Source organism: Sminthopsis crassicaudata, chromosome 6, assembly GCF_048593235.1.
Source record: "Sminthopsis crassicaudata isolate SCR6 chromosome 6, ASM4859323v1, whole genome shotgun sequence".
Classification (NCBI taxonomy): Eukaryota; Metazoa; Chordata; class Mammalia; order Dasyuromorphia; family Dasyuridae; genus Sminthopsis; species Sminthopsis crassicaudata.
In genome coordinates, this window is record NC_133622.1 from 138,356,563 (window position 1) to 138,367,745 (window position 11,183).

General features: G+C 37.9%; 1 pseudogene; it reads left to right on the top strand.

Moving 5' to 3' along the window:
- The first annotated feature begins 2,330 nt into the window (after window positions 1-2,330).
- Window positions 2,331-4,724, top strand: LOC141545409 (disintegrin and metalloproteinase domain-containing protein 8 pseudogene; annotated as a pseudogene).
- Window positions 4,725-11,183: the final 6,459 nt, after the last annotated feature.

Genomic DNA, 11,183 nt, shown 5'->3' on the forward strand with positions numbered 1-11,183 from the left:
AAAATTCATATGGAAGAATAAAAGATCGAGACTTGCAAGGGAACTAATGAAAAAAAAAAGTCAGAGGAAGGTGGTCTAAGTGTACCTGATTTAAAGCTATATTATAAAGCAACAGTCACCAAAAACATTTGGTATTGGCTAAGAAATAGACTAGTTGATCAGTGGCATAGGTTAGGTTCACAGGGCAAGATAGTGAATAAAAATAGCAATCTAATCTTTGACATACCCAAAGATCCCAAATTTTGGGATAAGAATTCATTATTTGACAAAAACTGCTGGGAAAACTGGAAATTAGTATGGCAGAAACTAGGCATGGACCCACATTTAACACCACATACTAAGATTAGATCAAAATGGGTCCAAGATTTAGGCATAAAGAACGAAATCATAAATAAATTGGAGGAACATGGGATGGTTTACCTCTCAGACTTGTGGAGGAGGAAGGAGTTTGTGTCCAAGGGAGAACTAGAGACCATTATTGATCACAAAATAGAACATTTTGATTACACCAAATTAAAAAGTTTCTGCACAAACAAAACTAATGCAAACAAGATTAGAAGGGAAGTAACAAATTGGGAAAACATTTTTACAGTTAAAGGTTCTGATAAAGGCCTCATCTCCAAAATATACAGAGAATTGACTTTAATTTATAAGGAATCAAGCCATTCTCCAATTGATAAATGGTCAAAGGATATGAATAGACAATTTTCAGATGATGAAATTAAAACTATTTCCACTCATATGAAAGAGTGTTCCAAATCACTATTGATCAGAGAAATGCAAATTAAGACAACTCTGAGGTATCATTACACACCTGTCAGATTGGCTAAGATGACAAGAACAAATAACAATGAATGTTGGAGGGGCTGTGGGAAAACTGGGACACTGATCCATTGTTGGTGGAGTTGTGAAAGAATCCAACCATTCTGGAGAGTAATCTGGAATTATGCCCCAAAAGTTATCAAACTGTGCATACCCTTTGACCCAGCAGTGCTACTACTGGACTTATATCCCAAAGAAATACTAAAAGGGACCTGTATGTGCCAAAATGTTTGTGGCAGCCCTTTTCATAGTGGCTAGAAGCTGGAAGATGAATGGATGTCCATCAATTGGAGAATGGTTGGGTAAATTATGGTGTATGAATGTTATGGAATATTATTGTTCTATAAGAAATGACCAACAGGAGAAATACAGAGAGGCTTGGAGAGACTTACATCAACTGATGCTAAGTGAAACGAGCAGAACCAGAAGATCATTATACACTTCAATAATGATACTGTACGAAGATGTATGCTGATGGAAGTGGCTATCTTCAACATAGAGAAGAGCTAATCCAATTCCAATTGATTAATGATGGACAGAATCAGCTACATCCAGAAAAGGAACACTGGGAAATGAGTGTAAACTGTTATTTTTACCTTCTGAATCCAATTCTTCCTGTGCAACAAAAAATTCGGTTCTACACACATATATTGTATCTAGAATATACTGTAATATATTTAACATATATAAGACTGCCTAGCATCTGGGGGAGGGGGTTGGGGGAGGAAGGGAAAAAATCTGAATAGAAGTAAGTGCAAGGGATAATGTTGTAAAAAATTACCCATGCATATGTACTGTCAAAAAAAAGTTATAATTATAAAATAAAATAAAAATTAAATTATATATTAAAAAAAAAGAAAATCATAGAAACAGAATTTGAACTCTGAGCTTCCAATATCAAAATCAGAGTTCTTTCTACTCTACCACACTGTGTGTCAGGTTAGTATAGTTCAAAGCAGACTGGATCACAGAACCTTTGTCTACTTCCTGACCTACATAACCTTGATGAAATCACTGACTTAGCTGTAAGAGTGGTTGGACTTAATATCCAAGCCCTTTTTCAACTCTATATCTAAGACTACCTAATTCTATGATCATATGTGCCTCTGATGCAAGAATTTTATTGAAGAAGAAAACATGGAAAAAAGGGAAATTCTTGTTCTCCATGAACAAGTTAAGCAAATACTTAAAAAATGAAAGAGGTTACAAGATACCTAAGGAGAATGATACTGTAGGAAAAGTGTCAATTTAAAAAATATATATTTAAAATTTTATTTTTTTAACAATGACAATTCTTGAGTAGAACTTAACAGATCTTAAGAATTTTATCCATTTAATACAACAAAACCTGAGGAAATTGTAATGAATTGAGCTTGAGGCTGGAGAAGGAGGACATGGAAGCTAGTGTACCTTCCATGCTGTTAAGTAAATTTATTTTGTATTAAGAGGTTGGATGGACTATAATTGTCTCAATTTGTTCTAAACCTGGAATTCATCACAGGGTTGCTGGGAGAAGAACCCTTTGTGAGGTCAGTGTGATTCTCATGCATAAGTAAGAGTGAGGAAAGCAGGAGGTTCTGGAGAAGACAGAGGGATCAGGAGAAAAGCACAGCTGAGGGAACTTCAGCAAAGCATAACTCTGCACAGTGAGGCACAGCATGCTCTGCATGATCACATCCTTACCACCATAGGTGGTTGGGTAGTGCTGGTCCCCAGGAAGGTGGTAGATACTTTCCACTCTACTTGATGTTCCTCTGTCACCCCAGCTTCTGTTTCTATTTCCTATTCTTCTTCCTGAGGAGCTCTCTTGAAAAGAACCAGGACTTCTCAGAGTCACAAGTTCCACTCATAGGCCCACTTCCCCATGTGCAACAATATGAAGTTGTTGAACCCCTCCAGTTACCCATTTTAGGGATTCTGAGAAAACTGTCTTCAGATACAGCTATGTATCCTGAGACCATCCGCTACTACCTAGGCCTTAGAGATAATAACAACACCCTCCACCTCTTTAGAAACAGGTACCTGGTGGGCTCAGACTACACAGAAACCTACACTTTGGCTAATGGCACAGAGGTGACTGAGCAGCCAAAAGAAGACAATCACTGTTTCTATCAGGGCCATGTGGAGGGGCAACAGGATTCCTCTGTCAGGATCAGCATTTGTAATGGTATCCGGGGCTTTTTTCAGATTGGGTCTACCTTCCATCTGATTGAGCCACTAGTCCAGGGTAGATATGGCAGCATTCAGGAAAGACATGGCAATGCCCAGGGGAAACACGCTGTCTATAGGGAAAAGTATTTCAAGAAGAAACAAAGATCTTGTGGTGTCCATAGGGCCTCCCTACGAGGAAAACTGGAGACAAAGATGGCTACAGTCTATATACCCCTACCTGGATCCATCTCAAAAGAAACCCACTATGTAGAGCTCTTATGTGGTGGTGGAGTACACAGAGTTCAAGAAATATGGAAATCTATGGAATATACGCAATAGGGTGAAGGAGGTCATGAACCAAATAGATAAGTTTTATCAACTGCTCAATTTCCGTGTGGTTCTAATTGGTCTGGAAATATGGGACAAAAGTAATAAGGCTGCAATTACCAATGACATACAGTCTTCCCTGAACAACTTCCTTAAATGGAGGGAAAATAATCTAATCAAGAAGAAGCAACATGATAATGCTCAGCTGATCACAGCATTGGATTTTGGAGAAGGTGTTGTGGGACTAGCCAGATTGGGTTCCATGTGCACATTAAGTTCTGGGGGTGTGAACCAGGACTATGAGTCATATCCATTTGGACTAGCAACCACCATAGCTCATGAAATGGGCCACAACCTTGTCATGGACCATGATGAAAATATCAAGGGCTGCCAGTGTGAGGTCAGCAAGATGCAAGGTGGGTGTCTCATGCAATCCATGGGGGTTGATAATGCCTATCCCAAGCAGTTTAGCAGCTGTAGCAAGGACAATCTGCAGAAGTTTCTTAGGGGGACTATCTTCCAAGTGAAGTGCCTGAACAACTTCCCAGACCTGAAGCAGATTGAGGGAGGGCCCGTATGTGGGAACAGGTTTGTGGAACAAGGGGAGGAGTGTGATTGTGGCCCTCCCGAGGAATGTATGAACCAGTGCTGTAATCCTGTGAACTGCAGGAGGGCCCCAGGAGCTGATTGTGTAGAAGGGGAATGCTGCCAGGCATGTCGTCTTACAGCAGCTGGAGAACTATATTGGAATGCTCAGGACGTTTGTAATCTGGCTAGTACTGCAATGGCCGACAGGCTAAATGTCCAGAAAATGTATACAAAGAGAATGGCACACCATGCTGGGAGGGCTACTGTTATAATGGGGCCTGCCCCACTTATAAGCAGCAGTGTGGGGCACTTTGGGGCACAGGATCACAAGTGTCCAATGACAAATGCTTCTGGCTTGGACTGCCCAGAGGATGTGCACTATCCAGTTATCTTGCCAAAGGGGGTTTCAACAAGTGTGGAAATTTGTTCTGCTCCAGGGCAAGCACAGGTCCCACTTCCAGAGCTCTGTGCATCTTCATTTTGAAAGGTGAAAGATGTGATCTTGCTATAACCTATCATAGCAAAAGTCATAATCCTTTTGAAATTGTGGCCACTGGTACAAAATGTGGTAAGCAGATGGTATGCTACCACAAGCGTTGTCAGGGCCTCAGCATCTGTGGTTCTGAGAACTGTTCCAATCAGTGCCATAATCATGGGGAGAGAATGCCAAGAGAGAATGCCACTGTGAACCAGGCTGGGCTCTGCCATACTCTCAATCGAAGCTTTCTGACCCCAACTCAGAAATATTAAGCCCTAGGTGACTAACATGGGAGAAGGTTTTGGAATACTCTGGAAAAGAAAAAGGCAAAAGATTAAGAAATAATTGGTTACAACAAGTGGACTAGGTGCTTTTTATTGTTCTGCTTAGGAACAAAGCTGTTTTCCCCATAAAAATGAAATTTCTCATGGTCTCCAATGGATAGCCTACCCCTGATGTTTGGTAATAATGTGAAGCTATCTCAAAGCACAGCAAAATACAATTATCAGAAAGCCCTGATTTTGCATCTAGGACCTTTGTTTTTGTCATTGACATCTTTGGAGCATATGCCTAACAGTATGATACTGGTTCAAAGGATCTGAACTAAGTGATCTTTTTCATATAGTAACATATTGTTTTCCAGAATTGTTGAAACAATTCTCAACTCTACTAAGGATGAAAAAGTGTGCCTGTCTTCCCATAATTCCTCCAAAATTGATTACTTCTATTTTTCATCATCTTTGCCAATTTAAAGGGTATTAGTTGAAACTTAGCATTCTAAGTCATTAATAATGACATTAATATAATTCATTTTCATAGCCATTGATGATTTGTCATTCTTTGGCAAAACCATATCCATTTTCTTTTTTAAAAATTTAAATGCTATTTTTGTGTTTTCACAAATATACACAAATTTTATCTTATTTCCATTTTATTATAGGAAACAGACCCAGAGAAGTTAAATGACTTTCCCACAGTTTCTTAGTGAGGTTAGTTGAGATAGTTCAAAACCTTCTCTACTTCTTTATAAAAGTTAAAAAAAAATTAAAACTCTCCCTTAAGAACCAAAAGGGCAGGAAAGAAACATCAGGAAAGGGTCTGAAAAAGAGTCCATGGAGATTCCTAAAGGTGAGAATGTCATTGATAGCATGGCCCTATCCATGGACAATGCGGAGTTGTAACAAGATTGGGAGATGTCACAGGGCTCAATCCTTGCTAGCCTAGGGCCACACTATTTCTGGAAAATGTCTACTTTACCTACTCCATAGAGAGTAGGAGAACGAGGGGAAGGATAAGAGGGAAGAAGCATCAGTTCCTGGGGCAGATTCAGTGTTGATATTTCAAGTGCAGGGAAGGTGGTCAGATTAGAAGTTTTAGAATACAAATTGCATGTAAGGATGGTAGACCATTTGCTTCTAGTCATGTTAATCAGCTCATTTGAGCCAGTGAAAATCAATCCTTGGCACTTGAACCAGGTTCAAGAATAGGGCTGCTCTCCTTTATGGATCATACAGTAGGCCTTGAGTTTGGAGCTTTTGCTTTATGACTCCCTGCAATTGAGACCACCTTCTCAAGTCTACCTGTGGTCCAGCAATGACACTTGTGTCTCTTGTCCAACAGTCAAACCACTCTGGGTCATTATTTCATCTAAGGCCATCAGAAAATGTCCTAGTATTGCTAGTTCCTTTGAAAACTTTATCTCCATTCTCTTCATGAGCAGGTGTACAGAATATATGTCCAGGTGAGCAAGTGAAAACTAAAAAGAAGTCATTACAAATTATAGTTAACATGTTCATACTCTATAACAGTAACCTCCAAACTTTTAAAATAATCCAGCCTTCTCAGTGAAACATTTTTGAACTCTCAATATATTTACTGTATATTAACTTATTTCTAAATTGTGTTTGTTCATTAATAGTTATGTATATTATAAAACTTTTTAAATGGAAATTTACAAGAATGAGCTAAAGATGAAATATTTGTTCCTAGAACCAAAAAGAAATTTACTGAGTAAAAGAGAAGCAGAGTAAATAACCTTAATTTTAGGAAAATCACTTTAATAGCTGTATGGAGGACAAATTGGAGAGGAAAAAACTTAGGGCTATCAATTAAAAAGACAGTGCAAGAGGCCAAATGAGCAGTAATTGATAAAGACCTAATCTAGGGTGGACCTTGATATGTGATAGAGAGAAGGGAACAGATACAAAAAATATTTTGGATGTAAAAACAAGAGTTGGCACCTGATTGGATAGGGGAGTGAATGGGAATAAGGAATTGAAGATTCCACCAAGGTTGTCAACTCCACAGGATACTCCCAGCTCATAAAAGTTTGCATAGAGGAGAGAAAGGACCGGATGAGAGAATGTAATTAGAGTACTTGATTTTGCATTAGATATGACCCCACTTCAGATTAGTTAATCACAATCCCTTGGAATTGGACTATAAAATGGTAGCATTTTTAAAAGTACTGCTTTATAAGGGGAGAGATATGTAATTGACTGGAAAGAACTTATTACCTTGTTATGCTTAGAATTGAATGGCACATACTAAGTACTTATTAACTCAAAACCCTTAGTTTGACATTTAAAACTCTCCATAATTTGGATCCCACCTATCTTTTTTGTTTTATTTAGTATTACTCTTCCAGTTCACAACAGATTCACAATTCTATATAAACAACCCAAATCAATTGTTTTGCACAGCTGAGTCCCATAGTATATTCTCTCTATATCTTCACCTCCTAGAATTCCTAGCCTCCTGCAAAGCACCTCCTAAAGAAAGCCTTCTCTGAATTAAAACCAACCCCAGGATACTTATTAGCTGTGTGACTCTAGGCAAATTACTTAAATGCTATCTTCCTCAGTTTCCTTAATTGCAAAATTGGGATAATACCGACACTTAACTCTCAGAATGATTGTGTGGATTAAGTGAAATAAAATTTGGAAAGTGCTTAAAAGTTCTGGCATATAGTAGGCAGTTGAGAAATGTTTCCTTCTTGATCCTCTTAATATTTCTTCCTTTCCAGTCCATTGCATATATTTTATGTTTACTTATTATGCAGATGAAAAAGAGTGCAAGATTTATCTTTAGTCTGGAAATTATTTTTGATTTATATACATTTAATTATAAAGAATCTTCAATTATAAGACATTGCCACCTACTGTGTTACTTGTGATGACATATTGGCTTAACATATCCAAAGCTGTGCTTATCATCTTTCTCTAATACTTGATTTTCCTTTTGACTTTATTATTTCTGCTTTCATATATTCATTGCTTTGGAATTGTCTTTGAAATACTCATCCCTTTCTATTACCAGGTCTTTTCATTTTTTGATTATTGATTCATTTTTTCATATCCCCTTCTTCTCTAATCCTGGTAATACCACTGTATTTGAGTACCTCATTATCGTCTTCCTGGACTTCTACAATAAATTTCTTATACTTATTCCTATCTCTATTTTCTGTTCTAAGCCAACTAATTCTTACAGAATAATTTTTCTGATGCCTGTCTGGAATGTGTGTTCATCTAAGATAAATAGCATAGATAGGTATCTCTAAACTCTAACCTACTCCTTGTCTAAAGAAAGGATAGACATGTTTCTGCTTTGAGGAGAGCAAGAAAAGGACCATGACTGGGCTTCTTCCCTCACTTATCTCTTAAGGGTACATGCTAGAGGTATATCTTTATGCCCTGTCAAACATCTCTTAGTCTAGAGGCATGAAGTGTTGAGGTCAACCCCACTTTATTTAACCATTTGTAAAGTGAAGAATGACCCTTAGTTTATACTTATCAGTTTAGATTCTTAGATTAGAATATGCCAAAGAATGAGTGAGCTCTTTAACTGGAAGAGACTTGAGCTCCCAGATCAAAACAAAAGAAAAAGCCTCATGTCACCCAAAAGATCCATTCCAAGCATCTAATAAGGCAAGCTAGAAATAAGGGATATGTGCAGGAGGAGCTGGCTTTTCCTCTAGGCTTGCAGCATCTTTGTCAATGAATGTTTCACCTGAAGAATCATTAGAACCACCCATGTCTCTCCCAGAAAAAAGTTATAGATCCAGTTCCACAAATCTGTCAAGAACTTAGTGTAGGAATCAGCATCCTTTCTATCATCAGCTCTTACTATACTAGGCAGTTAGGATAAGCATAGATCTGGGAGTCAGAAATATCTGAATTCAAATCCCTTTCCAGGAAGCTTTCCCTAATTATTCTTGTTTTTTTATTTGTTAACTCTCTAACATACAATTTACATGAAAAGTTGTCAGTGTTAGGATGTCTCTCTAAGATCTATGATTTGGTAGATAAATCCTAGGAAGTTCCTTAAGGTTCAGTGAAATTAAAGTGACAATCACAGAATCATGGACCTAATAAGTATCAGAAAATTAATTGAACCCAGTTCTTCCTATCATCTAAATTGAGTTGTCCCTACCCAATACATTTATTTTACAATAACAAGTATTTTAGTTCTCTATGATTGGTGCCTTATCCCTCATTAAACTCCTTGAGCTTGAGGCTCTTTTGTAAATGTTTGCATTTTCTTCATTGTCTAGTGATTTGTTATGCATATTTTGTTGGCTTTTTTTTTTTTTTTTTGATCAACTAGGATTGCTTACTTTGTATTAGATGCTGCTAAGCACTGAGAATACAAAGAAAAACAAAAACATAGTCCCTGTGCTCAAAAAACAAAACAAAACAAAAAACTCATCCAAATGAGGGAAACAACATGCAAACAACCATATACATAAAATATATATACAATATAAATAAGAAGGAATCTCAGAGGGAAGGTGGGAGAAGGAGGTAGGAATGGACCACAAAAGGTCTTTTGCAGGTCAGATTTAAAGTGAATTTGAAGAAAACCTTCAGAAGACAGAGATGAGGAGGGAGAGCTTTCTACATCTTCCTGACTGTAGGACTAGTAACACCATCCATTGCACCATCCAGCTGCTCCAAGAGTATTCCAGACATGGGGGATAATCAGTAAAAAGATATTCACTCATCAAGTCAGAAGATGAACAATCTGTCAAGTGAGAAGAATGTTAAGGAGGCTAGAGTTGTTGGAATATGGAGTACAAAAAGGAAATAAAGTATAAAAGACTGGAAAGGCAAGAAGGGACCAGGATATAAAAGGCTTTAAAAGCAAACTGTGATTTTCATTTTTAAAACTGAAGATAATAGGAAGCCACTGGATTTTACTGAGTAGGGGAGTGACATGCTCAGATCTGCTCTTTAGGAAGATCACTTCAGTAGCTGAGTGGAAGATGAATTGGAATAGGGAAAAGATAGAGATACCAACCAGAAGGCTACTACAATAATCTAGACAGGAGGACCTGAACCAGGATGGGAACTGTGTGATACATATGAGATATGTTATGAAGTTAGAAACAACAAAAATTTACTGTAGATTGGATATGTGTAGTGAGTGCAAATAAAATGTCTGGAATGACATGAAGTTGGGAGGCCATAAGGCTGGGAGGATGTTGGTACTGTAATGCCAGAGAAACTGAGGCAAGATAGAGATTAGAGTTTTTAATATTTTATTGATTGGAGAGCATAATTGACTGGACAGGACTCTCGTCTCAAAGTATCCAGTGACGAATGAGTTCACAATGACACATATACCCACATGGTTCAGCTACAGGGGTAGACCAAGGCAGGGGTGGAGTCAGAACACTGAGAGTGGGAAGTTTCTTAGAACCATTTGGTTCTGTCAGGATGGGGGAGGCTATAAATTCTTACTAAAAGCCAGAATCAGGATGTTTGAATAAACAAAAGTAAAGATGTCAATGAAGTATCCGGGATAGTCTTATCTCTTGGAATATTTTAGAGGGGCAGTATCATAAATTCTTTGAGGGCAGAAGGACCTAGGAGCCTAGGAGAGGATCTATCTCTCATCTCCCATTGACAATTTATAACCTTAGAGCAAATGGTACTCAGTCTTAAGGAACCAGAGAGGTTTTACAACTAGGGAATTGAGGCAGAACAGTTAAGGAAACTGAGATAGAACAATTCAGGGAAACTCAGTCAGGACAATAAGGGAAACTAGTGCAGGGAAACTGAGGTAGAACAGCTCAAGGAGACTGTGGAATAACAGTACCCTTGACAGTAACAGAGAAGTTGGTAAGAGGAATGGAGGCATGGTAAGAAAGGTTAAAAAGAGAACCAGGAGAGAATAGTGCTACTAAAACTTAAAACAGTAAGAAGAAAAAGGTAATCAAAATTGACAAAGACAGCAGGAAAGTAAAGTAAGATGAGGACTGAGAAAAAACCATTAGGTTGGGAAATTAACAGATTATTAGTGAAGAAAATAGTTTCAATTGAATGATGAATTTGGAAGACAGCAGAGTTAAAAGGGAGCAATAGGAGAGGAAATGTAAGCACTGATTGTATATAGCTTTTTTTTTACTGAGGCAATTGGAGTTAAGTGAAATCACACAGCTAGGAAATCTTAAGTGTCTCAGGTCATATTTGAACTCAGCTCTTCCTGACTTCAAGGTTGGTGCTCTATCCACTGCACCACCCAGCTGCCCTGTGTTTATAGCTTTCTCAAAGCTACAAAAGGTAACAGGGCTGTGAAGAGAGCTAGTAAAAAGTTCAGATCAAGTGAGGAATTTTTTAAAATAGGAAAAGATTTACATGCTCTTACAAGCACTGGGAAAAGAAACAATAGTTAGGGAAATGATTAAAAAGTAGAGAAAACCGAGAACTTGATATGCTGGAGATGAGATGGAATGAGAATATGTAGAGGGGTTTGCTTTGTATTGTGGGCTCTGCTCCAACCTTAGCATCCTCTTAGTTCATGAATGCTGAGATGA